The sequence below is a fragment of the Gopherus evgoodei genome, chromosome 7, assembly GCF_007399415.2.
Source record: "Gopherus evgoodei ecotype Sinaloan lineage chromosome 7, rGopEvg1_v1.p, whole genome shotgun sequence".
Classification (NCBI taxonomy): Eukaryota; Metazoa; Chordata; order Testudines; family Testudinidae; genus Gopherus; species Gopherus evgoodei.
This window is the reverse complement of record NC_044328.1, coordinates 23,744,119-23,765,912: the sequence shown is the minus strand read 5'-3', so window position 1 is coordinate 23,765,912 and position 21,794 is coordinate 23,744,119. Positions and strand designations below refer to the sequence as shown.

The window sequence follows — 21,794 nt, the reverse complement described above, 5'->3', positions numbered from 1 at the left end:
AAAAAGTCATTGCATCCACCTGAATTATTAAAACATTTTCAGTCCTCTATTAAATGGGAAAATGAATGTGCACAATTACCCTCTTTCTTTCCCATCACTGCTAGTTCTGCCTTTCTAGCCAGCAGTCCTCATCCAATATTTGCCAGACACATCTAGAATTAAGAGTTTTGTTACAGATTCACTTATTTTTAATTATAAGAATATATACATTTAGAGAGAAATCAACTCTCTCTACTAATGGGCTTGGGCCCAATTGCCCCTTCCTGGAGGCAATATAAAGGCCGAGGTTAAATGGAAGAAACTATATGCAGGTCTTATAACAAAGATTAAGACAATTGTTCTGTCAGAGGGAGGCATGCAGATCTGTCCCCTCAAAGCAGGACCTAGTCACAAGACCAGGGAACCCTCTGAGAGGAGCCCGGCACTTCTATACAAAGGCTCTGTGGTCCACAGCAGCTCTGTGTCTGAATGGCTCCCCTGTACTACATTTCCAGGGAATTGCCATTGGGCATGCATTTAGCCTCATGAACAGATGACAGGGAGAGTGGGGGAGAATGGAGAATACTGCTATGGAAGCCCCGCTTCTAAGCAGGAGGGGGTGATTAATGTGGGGATGATTCCTAGCCATGTGTTGATCCTGGGGACACAATCAAGCCCCTGTTGTTGTTCTTTTATTTGGTTGTTTTAAAGTGTATTTTTTCACCCATACAAGGCAATGAAATGACACGCTGACAGCCTTAAAAGGCAAGTTCTCACCTGATCTTCAGAGCAGGTACAGCACAGTTTGCTGTAGAGCAAGTTTCCCTATATTTCTCAAATTCTGTGCATAACCTTGTTCTAAAGGAACCACATCTAGGGGGAGAGGCCAGTTTAGTCAGCCATTGGTTTGTGTACTGGATCCGTCAACAAGGATATTTAGTGACATGTATGTGGCAACTTACGAGAGGTTAATACCTATCTACTAGATACTGGACTAAGACTATCAGCATCTTTCCCATACCTATTGGATTAGAAATTCCATTCACTATTTATCTGGGTCAGATATGAAAAAAATATCTCTAGGCGAAAAGCAGAAGCTCTCTTGTCCCACAAATGTTAAATGTCTTAAACCAGATCAAACGTGCACCAAGAATACTATTTTTCAATAGGTCCCTTAGTGGTCCTTACTGAATCAACGAAGATGGTTTGTGTATAGAAAAAAGATTGTTATTTATTGATTTTTTAAAAATAACTACAAAACACAGTTACAATAAACACCATATCTCATACTTTAACTGGTATGAAAAACAAAATAAAACATAATGAACACTGTATGCTTGTGATACCAGAAAAATTGAAAAATATTCTACTCCTTCTCACAGAACACTTAAATAGATCTGAAATAAAAATCCAGTGTTATCTGTCCAGTGTTGTCTTTTTACTGACATCTTGACTAATAAGATATTCTCTCAAGGAAGTAAAAAGTGCAAAGAAAACTCCAAACATACTGCTCCAATTCAATTAAAAAGAATACTACATAACTTTGGTCTCAGTAATTAAAGTCAATATTAAAAATATGCTGAATAGTTAGACTGTTCCCAATCCAATGACCCAAGCATGGGAACAGCATACTCTACTTTGGAAGCTCAGAGTACCAAAGGCCAAGAGCCTACAAGTACAGTACAACCCTCAAGTCTTAGAAGTGAATCTTGACATAGCTGTTCATGAACAGATATTATGACAGCTAATTCAAACAGTGAAACTGAAAGTCTATATTACAATAAATGGTAATTTTCCCATAGCACAGACATACATCAGGATAACTCTAGCACTGGGTGTGGACAGAGATGAACACATATCCTCGAAGCATTAAAAGACAATTATAAAACTTTATAAACAAGCTAGGAAACACAGATCCTTTCTGGGAGCAATTCAGTACAGTGTTATATAATCCATGGTCAATGCTGAATCCATATCTGCTGACTTTTAGGGTATATGATTTTTCTGCACATCCTGGAATTAACAGAACACAAAGTTATCCAAGCGATCACTAAATTCTCTCTATACCCATCCTCCATTATATTCACAGTTGACTAAGGAAAACAAAACCTGTGTATATGCAACAAAATCTCTGTTCTCCGCCTCTGCATTCTTGGGCCCAGCTGTGGTAATCAGAGTATTCTTGGATGCATCAGGGAATGTATGAGCCTGGACTTGACCCACTGATCCCATAGACTTAATATTAAGGAACCTTCTCAACCATAACTAGAACATTTGGAGATAGATTTTTATTTTAAGGGACTTGTCATTGATCTGCATGGTGTTGTATAAATATAATAAAAAATAAATAAAATGTTAGTAATATGACACTAAAGTACGCATTCTTTCTGGTCCATATTACTAGAAATAGACATATCTTTTTACTATGTTAAAATTATATTATATGACATGACATATAATTGCGACAGACATTACACAGTGGAATGTAAAATATATTAGCTATCTCCTATGTTACATATTGGGAAAAACTGTGATTACTACTGAGTTGTGACTGTTAGGAAATGTTGCCTTTAATAAGAACTTTTGTACTCAACTCCCAGCTTCACTTGATTACTCACTATAGTATCTGCAGAAATCCCAGAGGGTTCTAGCCAAAGAACTCCAAGTAACATACAAAAACAGAACTCTGAATTCTCAGTAGATCCAATTTTTCTCCCAGTATGTAGCAGTTCCTCTCACCGACTCCCAGTAAAATACTGTGTTGATTTTAAGTTCACAGTGTTTGCTAAGGCTCCCTCTACCTTTCTAATGATATCACCCTTATTTCTCATCCCATTTACAAAAATAAACTATTGTCAGTATTCAGACTTCTTCTCCACAATGCTGACTGAAACCTCTTTGGTTTCAACCATTTGATAATTATGTTTTACAAATGAATAATCTGCTGACAATTAATATTTAAAATGCTGAATTGCTCCCAGTTTAAAAATTTAAAGAAACCAAAGTATGATGATATTTTAAATAGTTTTTATAAAGTGTCCTGGAAATAATTTCTAAAAGACATATTTTAAGCAACAAACATTCCCAGATTAATAATGGCTACAGTACATTTACTTGGGATATTACTGCATTTCATAAAGTCCATGTTATCCAGTTACATATACTGTTAGATTGTTGTCCCATATAACCTGCCTTATTTGAATATTTTATGCTTTATAATTTCCAGATTAATTTTTTTGCTAGAGAAAAAAATGTTATAATATTTGAGCACTAATATATAATTGTGTATAACACAGGGCAAAAAAGGGGAGAGTTAAGGCTGTGAGTTTAAACATAGCTTTGGTATTTTGTGTTCTGTGAGTGCCTAACTTTGCATGATTTTGGTTTTGGCATATTTTATATTTACGTTTGAACCCTTTTCCCTCTTCAGTATTGTGGAGGTATTAAAAAAATTTCACCTAGAGCACCAGCACACCAAAGACTTATGTTATTTTCCTATGCATCAAGTTGTATTCCTATGGGTGCTCCACTGTAGGTGTGTCTGAGTCCCTGTGCTGCTGATCAGAGAACTTTGGTAGCAGTGTCCATTGGGCATGCAAATGCGCTGTCTCTCCTCTTGCTGTGCCACGAGGCTAGCCAGAGCGTGTGAATTAACAGTCCTCAGCTCCTTCTTCACTGCAGAGTCATAAGCGAGAACTCCAAAGTAGAGGGGAGGAGGGCGGGTAGCGGAACACCAATAGGGACACATCTCGAAGAACCACCATTACTGCACAAAGTGAGTAACTACTACTTCTCACTTCAGGTAGAGTCCCCAGTGATCACATAATGTTCTGCAAAGGTGTGGACTAATGCCCATGTCACCGCTCTGCAGATCTCTGAGATGGGGACAAACTTAAAGACGGTGAGTGAGGAAACTGATCTCATGGAATGTGTATCGAGTCCAGAGGGGGTCATGTTACAAATTTGGTAGCATTGTCAGATGCAATTTGAGACCCACTTGGACAGCCTTTGGGATGAAATGGTGGAATCCTTACATCTTTCTGCCATAGAGAGGAATAGCCTAGGGAACTTCCTGAAGGCTTTTGTCCTATCGAAGTAGAATGCAAGGGCTCTCCTAATGTCTAGGATATGTAGCATGGCTTCCCTATTGTCTCAGTGAGGCTTGGGGTAAAAGGTGGGAAGGTGAATAGACTGATTCATGTAAAATGAGGAGATCACTTTAGGAATGCAATCTGAGTGCAACCTTATCTGGGAAGAACACTGTGTATGAAGGATGCACCATCAGAACTGCTATTTCCCCTATTCTTTTAGCTGAGGTAACTGCAATCAGGAAGATTGTTTTCCTCAATAGGTATGCTAGCGAACAGGTGGCCATACGTTCGAAGGGGGGCCTGTTCAGCCCTTTCAGCACTAGAGTGGCAAGGAGTGACGAAGGTGGCACCTGTAAGAAGAGGATCACTTTGCATGCATTGGCCAGGTTCTTCCACCAGTCCAAGGAGTTCTTGATCCTAATGGGCAGTGACAGGGATTTGTCCAGACACTCTCTGTTCGGACTGTAAACCAAACTGAAACACAGCTGTAGACATCACATGCGGAGTCTGGCGTGCGGAATCAGTACCATGCTTACTGCCATGTGCCCCAGGAGCTGGAGGCAGATTCTGGCTGGCACTTGAGGGCTGCATTGAGCTGGGTCTATAAGTGAGACCAGTGATAGAAACCTGTCTTGAGGTAGAATGGCTTTGTCTTGTAGCATGTCAGCCCACATGAATTCCAGGTGTTGCACTGGTGTGAGGGTCAACTTCTGGGAATTGATCTGTATGCCCAGTTCCGTGAACAAGTGTATCATGGCCTGGATGGCTCGATGAGCCTCCTGAAGTGATTGGGCTCTGAGGAGACAATCATCCAGGTAAGGGTAGAGCATTATCCCATGTGATCGTAGATGGGTGGCCACCACTGAGAGAACTTTGGGACATACTCTTGGGGCTGACAAAAGTCTGAAGGGGAGAACTCTGTATTGGCAGTGGACGTGTCCCAGAGTGAACCTAAGAAATGTCTGTGAGCTGGTAGTATTGAACTGTGAAAGTAGGCGTCCTGTAGGTGGACGGCCAAAACCCAGTCTCCCTGTTCCAATGATGGAATGATTGTTGGCCTTGGACTTCTGAGCTCTGACAAACTTGTTGAGAGCTCTGAGGTCCAGAATGGGTCTCCAACCTCTCTTCCTTTTGGGTATTAGGAAATAATGAGAATAGAACTCCTTGCCTCAGAGATGTTGAGATACTGGTTCTGTAGCTCCTAACTGCAGGAGCTGATCTATCTCCTTCTGTAGTAGAATCTTGTGAGTAGGGTCCCTGAAGAGAGACGAGGAAGGGTGTTGTGGAGGGCATAGGGAGGTGAAGTGGATTGACTAACTGGATCCGATGATCTCTAGGACCAATCTGTATGATGTTATGCGTTCTCAGGCACTGCAGAATGCTGCCAAACATTGGTCAAATGGGTGCATAGGCACAGGTAGTAGTGGGGAAGAGGTTTCACAGTGCCTCAACCTGCCAGTCAAAAGTGGTGCTTAGGGACAGGTGGCTGGCTCGAGGATTGGAAGCCAGAAGGCTTCCATTTTGAGAATTTCCCTCTTTTCTTTTTTACGGGCTCATAATGTCGTTGTGATAGGAATTGGAACGAATATGGCCTTTGTTGATAGTGAGGGTTAAAACATCTCTTTTGTCCCGGTGTGTAGATTCCACAGGTGGTCCTGGAATCCTTCTAGGACTGGAGAAGTGTGTCATTCTTCTCAGTGAAGAGATTAACATCCTCAAAGGGGAGGCCCTCCAGTGTGGTCTGCACCTCCTTTGGGAATCCCGAAAGGTGAAGCCATAATGCCCATCTTATCACCACAGCCGTGGAGATGGTCCTGGCTGCCATGTCAACAGCATCAAGGGCCGAATGCAATGTTGTTTTTGCCACCAGTTGCTCCTTCTGGATGATGGCCTTGAAGGAGTCCCAGGAAACCTCCGGCAGTGAATCAGCAAAGTCATTCAACGTATTATAATTTGTGTAGTGGTACTTTGCTGTGAGTGCCTGGTAGTTGGCAATTCGAAACCTGTAAGATGGCCGAGGAGTACACTTGGATCTATGAAAGCCTCGTTGATTGGGAGGGCAATTTTGGAAACAGATGAAGCATGGAGAATATAGATGAGATTGTGATGTGTCTCTTTATGGCATGTGGAGGGTGTCCACCACTCTTTTCTTAGGTGTTACCTCCTCCTCTGTCTCCCTCTCCTGGTCCTCTATTTCTTGAGATTCTGAGGCCCGTGATGCTGTAGCGGAGGGAGCCTGCCTGGAAAGCTCTTGGACAATGTTTGGTGCCCTTGAGGCAGACTTGCAGGGCACTACTCAGGGGTCCCAGTATGGCCACTACAGTGGCATAGGGCCTGATGGAGGTGCCTACAAGTGGCTGTACCAAGATGGTGGTTGTGTCATCTTGTGGAACATTCCCAGATCCTGTTGATAGTGAGTCCCATATGGAGCTTGGGAGGAGTACTGTGAAACTAGTTCTGGCTTGCTATCTGATCCCTCGCTTGACATCGGAGGGACATGGCATGATTGTGGCTGGCCTTAGCTAGGTGCTGTGATCACAGTACCAAGGGGAGGAGAGTCAGGTGGTCCCAACATACTAAGGTCACCTTATGGAATTCCACTGGTACTGAGCATCCTGGTGTTGGCAGCAATGCTGTGAGAAATAGGAACCTTGCTTGTACTGATCTCTCTGGTGCTGGGCGGGCCAATGTCACTGGTTGTACCGATGTCAACTCATGTACCAGTAGCATCTTAGGGCACTTGCCCTTACCTCTCTGTACCAAACATTCAGTGCCTGTGCCCAAAGGGTCCGTGGGTATTGACGGTATAGGACACCAATGGTCACAATGAGGCGTGGATGCCAGATTATCTCGATGCTGGTGGTGCCAAGGATACTAAGTGAGATGGTGGTCACTTTCGACTATCCCTGGGCTCACTGAGGTGACTTCCCACTCTCTTTTGCGACTTGGGAGAAAAATCCCCTGACCGTTTTTTCGACCCACTATCCTTTGAAGTCAAAGGTTGAAGGGAAGACTCTTGCCCGCCAGAGGGCTGGAGTTGAGAGCCACCTCCATAAAGATGATTTTCTGGTGGAGCTATCTGTCCTTGCAGGATCTTGATCAGAGTTGCTGGCAGAGGGAACACTTTTGTTCGATGTGACCCTCACCGAGGCAGCAGATGCACTGAGATTGCTTATCCACGACCTGGATCACCTCGCTGAAAGTGTGACACTTCTTGAAACCTAGAGAGCCATATCCTTGTCCAATGCAAGAACAAAGTCATTTCTTTCTCTTTTTTTAAAGGCATGGCCATAGGAGTCAAAAGAAAAGCTAGAAGGTTTCTAAAAACTCAAATTTAACAAATGAAAGGGAGAGTTAACTATCAGCTAATGGACAGCTAAAGGCTCCGTCTCTAGTCAGGGACCACTGAGAAAGAACTAAGGATGGTCAGCCCTCACACACTGGCTAGCTTCGTGGTACAGCACAAGAAGAGATAGCGCATGTGCAGGCCAAAAAGACACTGCTACCAAAATTCTCTGATCATCAGCGCAGGAATGCAGGCACACCTACAGCGCAGCACTCATAGGGACACTATTAGAAAGCATTTAGGCTCCCTAAATAGAACTGTCCTGATTTTGAAGGTGCTGACAACCTGCACATTCCACTGACTAGAGTACAAGTCTAGTTGGGTTGCTCAGCACTTCTGAAAATCAGGCCAATTCCACTGATGTGCCTACATATGATTTTGGAGCCTACCCTCAGGAAGTAAGGTCTGAGAATTTTGGCCAATACCATGTTTAATTGTGATTTTTCTATCTTGTTCAAAATCAGCACATTGTCAGAAATAAGTTAATAAATTTGATTGACCTTCCCCCATTTATATAGTTTACTTTTACTGTTTCACTAATCTCACAAAACTACATATTGTATTCATCTTAGACTGATCTAATTCATGTCACTCCTGGTTTGTTTTTCCTTTCAGGATCTTCTGCATTAGTACCATGCTGTGGTGTGGGTTTCCAGCATTCTATGGGAATATGTAAAAATATGAAAACTCACTGTTATATAATGTTTTAAAAATAAAACCCATCTATATTTATATTAGAATTTGAGATAATCCAAACATTTTATTAAAGAAAAGCTAAACTGAGGCTGTGAAGAGTGTATGAACTTCTTTATAAAGTTCAATAATTCTTAAACAGAAAATTCAACTCAATTTATCTCTCCAATTAAATCAATGTTTTATGAAGGTATGGTGCCCTGCCGAAGGACAAAGTGTGAAGCAGGTGAAAATATTCAGGTTACTAACAAACAAAACATGAAAAGTTATCAACATCTTAGAATATGAAGATGGCAATAGGAACTCATTCCAAATTTCAAATAGTGCATGAATCACAAACTATTTGTCTAAGTCAGTGGTGGGCAACCTGCGGCCTGTGAGGGTAATCCACTGGCAGCCGCGAGACAGTTTGCTAACATTGAACATCTTCAGGTACGGCCCCCTGCAGCTCCTAGTGGCTGCGGTTCGCTGTTCCCGGCCGATAGGAGCTGTGGGAAGCGGCAGGCTGCAGGGATGTACTGGCCACTGCTTCCTGCAGCGCCCATTGGCCAGGAACGACAAACCGCGGCCACTGGGAGCTGCAGGAGTTTGTGCCTGCAGATGGTCAATGTCAGCAAAATGTCTTGCGGCCTGCCAGCGAATTACCCTCATGAGTCCCGTGCGACCCACAGGCCACAGGTTGCCCATCACTTCCCTAAGTGCAGTCAGAACCATAATCAGAGATTTTCTTACAAGACACTATTTCTTCCTTTATCCTTAGAATAGCTTTAGATATATTCCTATGATTCTTAGAGGATGATGAAACTGACCAGACAACAAAAAATATCAACAAAGTTCACAAACCACCACCCTAAAACTAAGTTTCACAATACTCACAGCTTTTCAAGATATCTTAATAAAGTATGTTTTACATTTGCTCGTACTGAACAAATTGAACAAGGTGATTTATTATTCAGACGGGCACAAAAGATTTCTGAAATACAAAGAGAAGGACTATAAAGGCACAAATCATCAGTAATGATGACAAGCTAAACTGCCTTTCAAATATGAACAAAATGCAGGCATTTAGGGTATCATATATCATGGTCTCACAGACCCTCATTTATTTTCTACCCATAGAGACTGCCTGATAATTTAACTGGTGCTGTATTTCACATCTGTTAAGAATCTCTTTATTAGGTAAGTAAGTGTTTCTTCAACTTGTATACAGAATAGAAAATTCTTTCAGAATCTCAGCCATTTGAAATTGAAACAAATAAATCTGTGCATAAACCGTTTCAGTCAAGACAATTATTTCCTTCACAACCATATTTGCACAATTAAAATGATTTTTTGCAGCACTGGTGCCACATAGAAAACTAAGGATAATATGAAAAAACCCTGCCCTTCACACCCAGAAGATAAGGATTGCTCAATCCATATCAGTAACTAAAGCATTAACATTTACAGTGGTTTGTATTCCTAATGTGATGGTATGCAGCTGAACACAATCAGTTTTAGCTGGTGGGATTTGTTGTTTTACTGTTTTTTCAATGGTCCGTGCAAAGCAAAATTAAGGTTAAGAACCAAATTCTACTCCGTTACACCAGTGTAAATACCTCCATGTTTACACTGACAGAACACAGCAGAATTTGGTCCTCAAAAAACTTGATAGCCTTAATTCAGCTGTTTAATTTATATATATTACTGAACATTATACTATAGTTTTCCATTTATCATTATATAGTTTAATATTATACTCTTAACAATAAGACATATGTTAAATTAATCTTAATTCCTGGTCCTGCAAATAAGACGTGCAGTGCAGATTTCAATTAAACCACTGCAATTCTCTGCAGAGTTAGAATCTACACCAGGACATCTACTTCAGAAATGGGAGCGTAGTGACTATAGCCCCAGTTCAGTAAGATACTGAAGCAAGTGCTTATTTTGAAGTATATCTATCTGTGGTACTTATATAATCCCCATTACCATAGTATCTGAGTGCCGCACAATTTTATCTTGAAAATATCCCTGTGAGGAAGTGCTATTATCTCTATTTTAGAGATGGGGAACTGAAGCATGGAGAGAATAAATGACTTGCCCAAGATCATAAAGGAAGTCTGTGGTTGAGCAGAGAACTGAATCCAGGTCTCCCACATTCCAGACCAGTATCCTAACCATTGGACCATCCTTCCTCTCTATTGAGGTCAATAGGACTTCACCTGTTTTTTGCAACATGGAATGTGCTTAACTACCTTGTACAATCATGGCTGCTACAAGAGGCAAGCAATGTTTAGAGTCACCTTAGCTAGTCAAAACATATGATGATAAAGTTCAAGAACTGCACATGTAACATTTCTTCTTCTTGAGTCCAACTACAGATAAATTGAGCCAATTTAGAAGGAGAGCTAAGCAACTATCACAGTGCAGAAACTAAAGTAATGACCTATTTAATTTCAGTGAAGATTCAGCAATATGAAAATAATTGCTTTTAGCAGAACATCTAATGATGGTGTTGGTCCCAAATGATTACACAAACGAACAGCTCACAGTTCACATCTGCATGTTTCAAATGAAACAAAACTCACTCTCTTTTCAACTAAATAAGGAGCAGCTAAGATTCTGATATCAAATCAGGCTAGTCCAAAACAATTATGTAGTCACAGTAATCTAGATTGCACATTTAATACTAGTAATTAAATTTACTTAATAAAAATTACTTACATTATATCAAATGGCAAGACCAAAATTTTGAAGATTAGAAAAAGAACCACTAAGTTTTATTAACTTTTAGAAATAAAGGATAAGTCCTCAGCTTACTGTTGTCATTTGATATGTTACAATTTAATTGAGATATAAATTGGAACACAAGATTGGCAATTTCAATCATAAAACACAAGGCAAGTATGACAAACATTTAAGGCATAAAACATGACAAGAACATGTATTAGACAAACTGAACAAATATAGACTTGTGAAACTAATTTTTGATGTCCCCACAATTTGTATTATGAGGCGAGCTTGACACATACTTCATAAAAAATGTTCCCAAAATTTGACAAATTTCCCCCCTCACAAACTGTTCAGGAACTTTGATTTATATTAACTTGAAATTTTCTCTGCAGTGTAATTTTGAAAGGATTTTGAATTATGCAGGAACTAAGTTTACTCTCTATATTTGCTATTTATTATGCTCACTCTGACTGATCACCATAGTCACACAGTATTTTTTTTTGATTGGATGAATATGTAATGTAATCAAATCGCTGAGCATTAGATTCTCTCAGAGATAAGGTGGGGCCATTTTTGGAATTATAAATAGCTTTGCTATCAGGATTAAGGAATTACAACGTCATAAATCTTTTCCCTTTGGGGCCCCTTGAGTTAGGTCTTGCCACAGAGATCACACCCCCAAAAATCTGTCTATTGTAACATTATTGGTTAGATTACATAAGAGGTAACTTTCTTGTTATACAGTCAGAACGTAATTGCATGTGGGATCCATGTGCATGGTCCAAGCTTTGAAGGGTGCTGCCAGATCATGTCCCAAGGCTCTAGTCAGGGTTTGGGGGCACTTATAGTTGCTAAGTGTGCAGTTACCTACTCTTGTCAGTCTCATTTAGCTCTTTTAGTACCAGAAACATTAATTCATTTTAAGATTTTGGCAATACAATCCTCACATCATACTGTGTCACTTTTAACCACAATACCAGGGGTTCTCAAACTGGGGGTCATGATGTTATTACATGGGGGGATCACAAGCCGTCAGCCTCCACCCCCAAACCCTCCTTCACTTCCAGCATTTAGAATAGTGTTAAATATTTTTAAAAATGTTAATTTATAAGTGGGACAAACCCCTTACATAAGAAAGGGGTCATCAATACAAAAGTTTGAGAACCACTACATCATACACCTCTACCTCGATATAACGCTGTCGTTGGGAGCCAAAAAATCTTATCGTGTTATAGGTGAAACTGTGTTATATTGAATTTGCTTTGATCCACCGGAGTGCACAGCCTTGCCCCCTCGGAGCACTGCTTTACCACATTATATCCAAATTCGTGTTATATCGGGTGGCGTTATATCGAGGTAGCGGTGTGCCCAATCCTATATATAGCAATAATTAATGGATCTACAAAGTGCATATACTCAATTAAATGGTTTTCAATTTTCTATAACCTATCACCACTATTCATTACAGTCATTGTCACAAGCACAATAATAATTAACAAAAGTTAGTGGGTTGCTTCACATAGCTGTGCTGCAGATCTCAGAAACTGGCATGTTCCTGAAGCAGGCAGAAGAGGATGCCTGTACCCTATAATTTTTTTATAATTGGAGATATACCTATCTCCTATAACTGGAAGGGACCTTGAAATGTCATTGAGTCCAGCCCCCTGCCTTTGCTAGCAGGACCAATTACTGATTTTTGCCCCAGATCCCTAAGTGGCCCCCTCAAGGACTGAACTCACTATCCTGGGTTTAGCAGGCCAACGCTCAAACCACTGAGCTATCTCTGCCCCCTGTTCAGAATGAGAGGCTTGCTAGCCATTTGATAGAAGATGGAAATACACTATGTGATCCACTTAAAGATTCTCTGCAATAGGTTGGCCTGTTGGTGTGCTGGATATGACCACAAAGATGCAGGGAGATGGCCTAAATGTCTTGGTGTTATTGAGGTACTGTTGAAGCTCTGGGGGTTTCCAAAGTATGAAACTTTTTTCTCCTGGTGTTAAATGTGGTTTTGAGAAGAAGCCTGGTAAGGTTTAAGTGGAATTCCAAGACTACCATATGAATGAATTTGGAATATGATCTGAGAACTATCTTGTCCCTAAGGACAGACATGTAAGACAGTCTGGGCATAAGAGTTTGCAGTGCATCTACTCTCTGTGCTGATGCAATGTCTACAAAGAAGACCATCTTGATGGAAAAATGCTGCATTGAGCACTCTGACCATGGTTCCAAGGGAGGTTCCACGAGGCTTTCCTTTAGAAAGACAGTGTTGAGGCCCCACACTGGTGGCAGACCTCTGACTGGAATGAAAATATGAAGGAGGTCCTTGAGAAATGTGGAAAACACAAGGTCTTAAGAAGACCAACTCCACCTCTACTGGAGCATGCCATACACATATCAGGTGGACCTTAACAGAGTTAAATGTTAGGGCTCTATGTTTCAGGAGCAGCATATAGTCCAAGATCTTCAGTATTAGGACTTGCACAGGGTCAATATAATTTTGAGCTGTCTGTATGGAGAATCTTCCATTTCAATGAATAAGTTTTTCTGGTGGAAGGTTTCCTGCTTTGTATGAGAATTTCCTGAACTTGTAGGAAACAGTCTCTGTCTGTAATGCATAGCCAGCCAACATCCAGATCTTCAGTGGCAATGACTGTTGGTCTGGGTGCAGTATCTGACCTTGGTTCTGAGATGATATATCCAGGTAAGACATGGCATGTACGGAAGGAAGTCAGTAACAAATCTAACATCCAAAACTGGCCATACAGGGCTATTATAATCATGGAAGCCGTGTCCCATCTGATCTTGGATACTATTCTGTGGATTAGAGGAATCAGTGGGAAAGCATATAGGAGCCTGCAACACCACCAAAGGAGAAAGGCACCTAGCAGAGAGCCCAAGCTCAAGCCTCCCCTGGCACAGACATTCGAACACTTCGTGTTATCATCTGCAGCAAACAAGTCTATGACAGGAATCCCCCACTGACAGAATATTCTAAAAGATGATGTTTCAGCCTCATGGCTCATAACTTGCATGTTCTAATGTAGAAAAACAAGCAAACAAACATCTGCTCAATATATTCAATTCTTTAAGGCCAAAGGGACACCTGTGTCCATCCTTCAGGGGGATTACAGGATGGACCAGCCTAACGTCTGCCATGATAATTAGCCCTGTACAGGGAATCTGTATGGGAAGAGGAGCAGAGGGGGAGGGTCTGACTAACAGAATTCAGTCCAGATGGGTTGGATCAGTTTGTGGTAATTGAATAGAATAGATCAGAAGTTGTTCCGAAGACTTTGGAATGCTTCAAACACGTTTCCTGAGCAAAAAACTAGTAGGCTGGATGCTTGCCAGGTTCTGCCTTGCTGCTACAAATGGTAAGAGGGAAACTAGGAAGGATCGCAGCTGCCCCACACTGTGTGTCCTAGTATAGGAACATAAGGAGACATAGGACGCCTGCGTAACCCCAAAGGGTACTGCAATTAAAAAACAAAAATAAACTGTGGCCTTGTGCAAAAGCACATGTGCACTTAAAGTGGGATCCAATGTAACTCAAAGAACACATATACTCAAAGAAAAGGAAAATTCACAAGCAAAAGGTTTTGTTAACATGAAGTTAACAAGGTTGCAGACACTCAGGACTCTGTGCCCCCATTACATTCCAGAATGTGAATTCAGTTTCCAAAAAACAAAAACTACCAAATCAGGAAATGTTGATTTGAAATGTTCTTACAAGAATGTTAGCATTACAGATAAAACATAACACAAACATTAGAAAATCAGGAAATGGGGAGTTAAGGTGACACATCCCTCACAACACAACCACCTTAACTCTGCCCTGGTAGGGATGCCAAGAACAACTCGGCACATCATAGAACCTTATGCATCCCTAACAAAAGCTGCTATTTTGTCTATGTACTCTGAACTCTAAATCAGAACCAGAGCTATAAGAGTAACTAATTTTTTGTTTTGGTGGCTGAACTGAAGTTTTTATTAAAAAAATTCATTTCAACAAACTGTTTGACCTGAAACTAAAGATTTTGTTAACATGTTTTTAAATCTCTTTAAAATATTAAATTGCAGTAAAATTCTACACAAAAAATGCATTTCAAATAAAAAATCATAACTGAGTGTTTCTGGTGGGGTTTCCCAACTGAAACAGTTCAGCAAATTTGACCGATGAGCCCAAATCTGTCAATAAAGTAGAAAAAAATGAACCCAAAAAACACTTTTGCACAAAAAATTTCACCCACCTCTAAAAGACTGATATCCATACATAATCCATCAACATGCTTGCAGATATATGAAGAGATAAAAGGGGCAAGATCCTCTGATTTTCCTGTGAGACTCCTCAGGGCAGAGTCAACGTTGTCTGATCATTTCACAGATAGGACAAAATAACAATGAAACTATCTGCTTTCTCAGTTAATATCAGAACTATTTGTATTTTTCTCTCTCAAATATCATTGTGATTTTTGTTGTTGTTGTTGCATATCATTACACAACACATGTACTCATTAATGTCTCTCCCAGGATAAAATATTTGCAAATGGAATGATGGGAGCGACATTTTTTAGTTTGTATTTTGCAGCAATGAGGATTGCTTACTCTGTTATCATGGACTTGTGTTGTCACTTATACTATTGCAAAGGGAGGTTAAAATGCTCCTACTTTTATTCACTAGCATTTTATACCCACTTTGTACTGGTGCTAATGACTACGCAATATGCAGGGCAACAGAGAATCTGGTCCATGATCTGTAGTGGGAAATCCCTTCTTATTCCCATGACCTTCTTCAGAAAAGGGCAGTTGCTCCACAGGCTAGTAATGAGTTATACTTCTTAAGAGTACTCAGCACTGGGGGAACAGCCACTAAATGTGATTGAGAGGAAGACAAGGATGCTGTTTCCAACTGCTACTTTTGTCAGACGGTTCTATAATTTCATCCGTGGGCTTTAGGTTATATGGCAACAATATTTTCCTTCAGCATCAAACATTACGTCTCTGTGATGCTATTTGTGCAGTTCACATCTTATGTGTGTGTGAAGAGGGCTTTGCTTCTATTATTGTTGCGGCAATTGCTGCTGTCACAAAGTTCTATAACTTAATTCATGGGCCTTAACTTATCTAGATAAAGATTTGATCATCATATTATGTAATATTGCCAATGCCTGTATGTAGAGCACACCTGGGCACAACGTTGTTTTGGTACACACAGAAACACAATGAGGAGAGATCCTGGTAGTGAAACAGACTGTCATTACTGAAAAAGAAAAATTAGAAGACATTTTGGACAGTGGAAATTCTTCCCATCCATTTCTTTGGAAATTACACTGTGAAAAACCCTGTCAGACCACAAGCTTTCTTAGCGTTGCCATCTCTTAACAATGTCAACAAGGCAGTAAATGTGAAAAGGTGCTGCAGCAGTGGACAGAAAATGCACAATAACACTTCCAGCTACTATCCCGGTACAACAGAAGTACATGCACCCAATCAAGAGGGTGTTTTCTACAGGGGCTTTTCCAGCACAATTCCTAGTATTGGTTCAGTATAAGGCGTGAAGGAAGGTGAGGGAATGAGCCAGCAATATGAAGAAATGGTGGCAAATCCTGCAAACAGGTTCCAGTTGTGGGACAATAGGCTAATAAGCAAATATCACATTGTGGAGAAGATGTGTTCTAAAACAGGAAGCTATATAGTATAGGAGATGGTGCTTAACGTGTGCTTCACCAAAACAAGCCACAGACACAGGAAATATTATTTCTAAAAAACAAGACAGATCGCTGAGGGGTTCACATTTTTAGTATCACCTAGGGAAATCTACCTCTCACTGGCTGCTTTCCCAACTTGCCTGCATCCTTAAGAAGAGCAGCCAATCAGGGTTGCTGCAAGAAAGAGACAGAGCTCTTCCCCCAACCTCTCCAGACATCATTCTCACAGGAGAGGAGGGGCAGGAAGGGGGGGGGAAGCAGAAGGAGCCCAGCATCTCAGCACAGCCCTGCTCCCCACTCCCTCTTCCCTCCTGTGAGTAAGGGTTGGTTCTTCTGCTGCTCTCCCTGCCCCCCCTTTAATGTCCAACCTGGGAAGGGGCATAAGGGACCCCACTGAAACTGCTCCCCCTCCCACCCCCAAGCCTGAGAGAGGAGACTGAAAGAGCTCAGGAGGTGCAGCAGAGGTTGGAGGCGGCAGAACAGGTGACAGGGCAGAACTGATCAGAGTCTAGAGGTGGCAGAATTAATTGCTGGGCAAGGGTAGACAGTTGTGGGGATGATGAATCGCCCGATCCCCCTCCCCCCACCCACCCATTTTCAGATCACTTTAAACATAATTGCTAAATACTGGAAAACTCAGCCCAAGGATCTGGGTTCCCAGGAGACAATACTCAGATCAGATAGCTTCGCAAGAATTCTGTCCTGCCTGCCAGACAGATTTAGTTAAACATCAGTAAATTCCAATGGGTGTGGCATGGCCAATCACAAAATCTCTGTCCTCCTCTTTGAAATGCTGTTGGGGACCCAGGAGAGAGGAAGAGAGGGATGGAAATTCTAGGTAAAGCAGCACAAGGTGGGGTTACATTGCTTTGTCAAACTACTTCAGTTCCAACCTAGACCCATGCTCCTTAGAGATCAGAAGCAAGTGAAAACCTGTGTGTTTATTCTGCATCTTGAACATCCTTCTCTAGCTAATAGCTTTGAGATAAACACTCCACTGAATTCCCAAATGCACCAACATCACCTACTTTGCAGTACATACCGGAAAAAAAATAAAGGAAGAATGGCTGTGATTTGATTCTAGTGATTCAGTAATTTCTCAATAATTCCACACATTGTTGCAATGCTTGCACATAAAGTATACTGAATAAAAATGGATATCTCTCCATGCATATGGTTTAACAAAAATTAAACAGATATCAAAAATTATAGATGAATTTAAAGTATAACTAAAAATAACATAACCAAAAATTTTCTATGATTTTCATTGTATTTTCTCATCAATTTAAAAAGATCAGAATATCCAAGCCACATTTTGTTTGTTTTCATTTCATTTACCTGTACTTCTAAATTTGCTATGCTTGTTTGGTCACGAGAAGCTTTTCAAGGTTGTTGATCTTTAGTTATATTTCACTTGTATATTTTGTTGTTTTCCTTGCTTGTACCCCCAGAACCACAGGTTGCTATTATATATATTATTCCAGGGGTTCTCGACCTTTTTCCTTCTGATGCCCCCCCAACATGCTATTAAAAACTCCAGGACCCAGCAAGGCGGTCTTGGGGGTCTAGCTGTGAAGTGGGGAAGCCTCAGATTCAGGGCTTCAACCGCTGGGGTGTGTGCCAGGGCTTTAGCCCCATGGGGTGAGGGGGCTCTGGATTCTTGGCTTTAGCCCTGTGGGGCGGGAGGCTCTGGGCTTTAAACCCATAGAGTGCTGGAACTAGGGGTTTCTGCCCTGCGGGGCGGGGTTGCTTGGGGCTCTGGGCTTTAGCCCCATGAGTCACGGGGCTCAGGAATTCTGCCTTGGGGAGCACCAGGGCTTCTGCCCCACAGGTGAGGAGACTCAGGATTTCTGCCCCAGGAGCTTGGGGCTTTGCACTCCGGACACGAGCCCCATGGGCTTGGGGAGCTCAGTGCTTTAGCCACAGGGGGCAAGTGGGCACGGGGTCAGAGCTCTGAGCATTCACCCTATAGGTAGCCCCGTGGAGCCAGGAGCGGGGGGGCTCGGGGCTTCTGCCTCTGTGCGGCAGGGGTCTTGGGGCTCCAGGGGTCTTGGGGCTCTGCAGACCCCCTGAAACTGACTCAGGCCCCCCTGCTTGAGAACCGCTGTGTTACACTATACTTGTGTATACACTCACACAAAAGCCAAAAAGATGTTAATTCAACTCAACACACTAGTACAGTCTCCGGCATTGTCTTGCAGCTTTGTTTACACCGAAAGAGTGACAGACTCATGGCTCTGATGTAGGCTAGTAATAAAGAAAAAGTACATAAAATTCCAAAAGAAGAATTTCTTCACATATGTTAGATTATGATTCCCTCCTTGTGCGAATTAGAAGCCAGTGTCACGGCTCCTCCCCCCTCCTCCCTCACTGGACCCAGAATAATCATCTACCATTATTTTAAGATCTGCACGTTAAACTCAACAAGTTCCTTGTCACAGCCCGTCCACATCTGAGTGAGTGAACACGAGAACTCTCCCTAGTGGAGAGCCGGCGCCAGTGGCTGCTGCCTCTGCCTGGCTGCGAGACACACACACGCAGCTCTTCCTAGCACCACATCACACGCCACGCTCTCTCCCATCGCTCATGCATTTCCAAAAGTAGCAGGGAATTCAGCTTCATCAAATCATCTGCCTGCAAAGACAGGAGCATTACAGAGATCCCTTCATCCTGACCAGATCCGGAACCCAGACTGGAAACGGTGTCTGCTGAAACGACTCCCCACTCCTCCTCCCCCCGTTGGATTCGCGATCTCAGTGAAGACAATTGCAGTAAATGAGGACATTTCAGGAGTGCGTGGCTGCTGCCGCCGCTGCCTAGAGGCGAACGCTCTCTTGGTCACAGCTGAATAAATGTCTCAGTGTGATAGCTAAAGGGGTGGTGGTGATCAAGTCTCCGGAAAGCAAAAGAACATTTCCAGCCGGTCTATCTTGCAGTAGATGCTCTACACCCGTGGATCGTTTCCCTGCAAGCTTGCAGAAGTGAACGGAGAGAAATGCATCACAAAGGAATTGCACAGACTTTTAGTTATTTTTAAGGCAGCGTAAGGTAAGCTTTCCACTGCAATTAGACATGTTACCCTGAACTGTACTGCTACCGACAGATCTGGAGGGATCAGACAGTCTGCTTTGACACCTCCCTGAGAGGGGATTCGTGCAAATAGTGAGTTTCCAGGTTTTCATAATTAAAACTTCTTAGTGAAAAGTGTAAAGCCGCTAAGCCTAAATGTTTGAGGAGGGGCTGTTATGCAATAGTATTTGGCTGCCTGGGAATAGGTATTGCATCCTGTAACTTTCATGACAGGGTTGAGGAAATATCACTGTGCGTCCAAACCATTTCTTTGTTCTAGAAAAATACCAGAGCTTCAGCTACTAAAACACCTTGCCAGCGGATTAGTAGTTAAAAGAATTTTCAGAAGATGCACAAGGTGCTTCAGCCTTACAGGATTGATTACAGCTACCACGGCTTATTAACTTTTCTATTATAAAGCCCAAATAGAGCCCCAACAAAGAGATTATAATTATACCTACCTATAAAACATGGTAATGAGATTATTACCAAGCAGATTTCCTTCCCAGTAACTTGCTGTAAAGTACTGGGGCAGGGGAACACACACCTTGCTCTGGCTTTGAAGCTCCTAGCATTTTCTGAACTATTAGTATAGTTGGCAAACAGTGGCTCTCACCATTTAATATTCCCAACCCCCTACCGCCTAACACATTTCAATTCGAGACGGCATGAAAATGTAGCAGACCAACAGGACAAAGGATAGTAAAACATCAAGCACCAAAGTCAGAGACTGCCTCGGACCTTGCATCTTGCTGCTTCATGCAGAGGGGGTTCTCCTGTGACCTCAGCGTCTCTATTTAATATACTACTACAGAGAGCTCCAATAATAAAGGGGGAACTCGGATTGTGGTTAGCCTGGATTTGCAGGGGGTGGAGAACCATGACAAAATAGGGCATCTTTGCATTCTGCAAGGCAAGAAACAAATTCTCAGCTTCTGTCAATGTCTCCCAAGAGGTCTGTCCCAGTAGAACTGCGGCTCCTCTCTCTGCCAGGGGAGCCGGAATAGGCAGTGAAGCAGTTTAATTCGACCTTCTATGTCTAAACAGCTTAAATTCTGTGTAAGCATAACCGAGAGAAATTTAACTCATTAGGCTCTGGGATCTGGAAGTTTGAAAAAGATCCATTTTTTAAACTCCCATGATTATATTATTTTACACCTGATCACTGGAAGGCACCAACAAAACAGACAACAGTAAAATATCACATCAGTATTGGAGATTTATTTCCTTCCTTTCAGTGTTTCATTGTGGTTACCTTTCATATTTACTATCAGTGTCAGGGATGCTGTACCTATGAAGGTTAAAACCTAGACGTTGGGTGAAAAACTAACCAGTAAATTACATGTCATAACCATTCCAATTTGTATTCTACACATTAAAATTAATGTAACATTAATTTCAAACCACAAAAATATGTCTGTAAAAATTCTCAGCATGGAGAATCATAAGCCTTATCTTACTCTTGGTGTTATACTGACTGTATTCCACCAATATGCTAATGTTTCACTTTCTTCACTACAACAGTATTATTCTCTGGCCCGATTGGCAATTAGAGTTTGAAAAGTTGTTTATTTTAGTACATCTTTTAAAAATATATGCAAGCAGCTCAAATAATGGAAACTGTCATCTGAATTTTAACTAGATATTACTAATTTAGCATCTAGAGGTTTACACTCTATATGGATGACATTGTTAGTCATGCTGGTTCTATTAAAAGCAGATTATGAACATTTCTAATGCAACTACTCACACTGAACAGTTTCTTAAATATAATTACAGGATACAGTTTTAATGCGCTTCTGCATTTAAAGGATATTAAATCATCTAATGAAGACTCAGAACTGCTGAAAGCTTACAGCACAGAAAATATTTTTATTTTAGTAATGACATCATTATGTCCTTGATGGGGGGGGAACCTGTTATCACTGCTTTTAAATTTTAACATGATTAACAAAATAATTCTAACTTTTAATAAAACAGGACCCACTTTGCATCTCCACCCCCTCCCAACATATAGAAGAGTAGCCAGGTGACAACAAGCCACCTGATAAAGAAAGTATTAGTTACTAATCTATGGGAACATTTAAACTGTTCAGCAATTGACATTCAATGCACAGGTCCGCTCGTTAAGCAAGTGCTTCACAGGATCATCTTTGTGGTTTGCAATTTAACTATTTCACTGACAGTGGC

General features: G+C 41.5%; 2 protein-coding genes across 3 annotated transcripts in view; one reads left to right on the top strand and one right to left on the bottom strand.

Annotated features, from left to right (window-relative positions):
* The window catches only part of DOCK1 (dedicator of cytokinesis 1), a 541,297-nt gene that overhangs the window by 270,571 nt on the left and 248,932 nt on the right, over positions 1–21,794 (bottom strand).
* The window catches only part of INSYN2A (inhibitory synaptic factor 2A), an 86,004-nt gene continuing 83,289 nt past the window's right edge, over positions 19,080–21,794 (top strand). The window contains exon 1 of one of the 2 annotated variants that reach the window (XM_030568321.1): positions 19,080–19,583. The gene's annotated coding sequence lies outside the window, so the exon portion shown is untranslated. Of the gene's footprint in view, positions 19,698–21,794 lie in introns of both variants that reach the window. The other variant, XM_030568322.1, reaches the window with a different exon arrangement.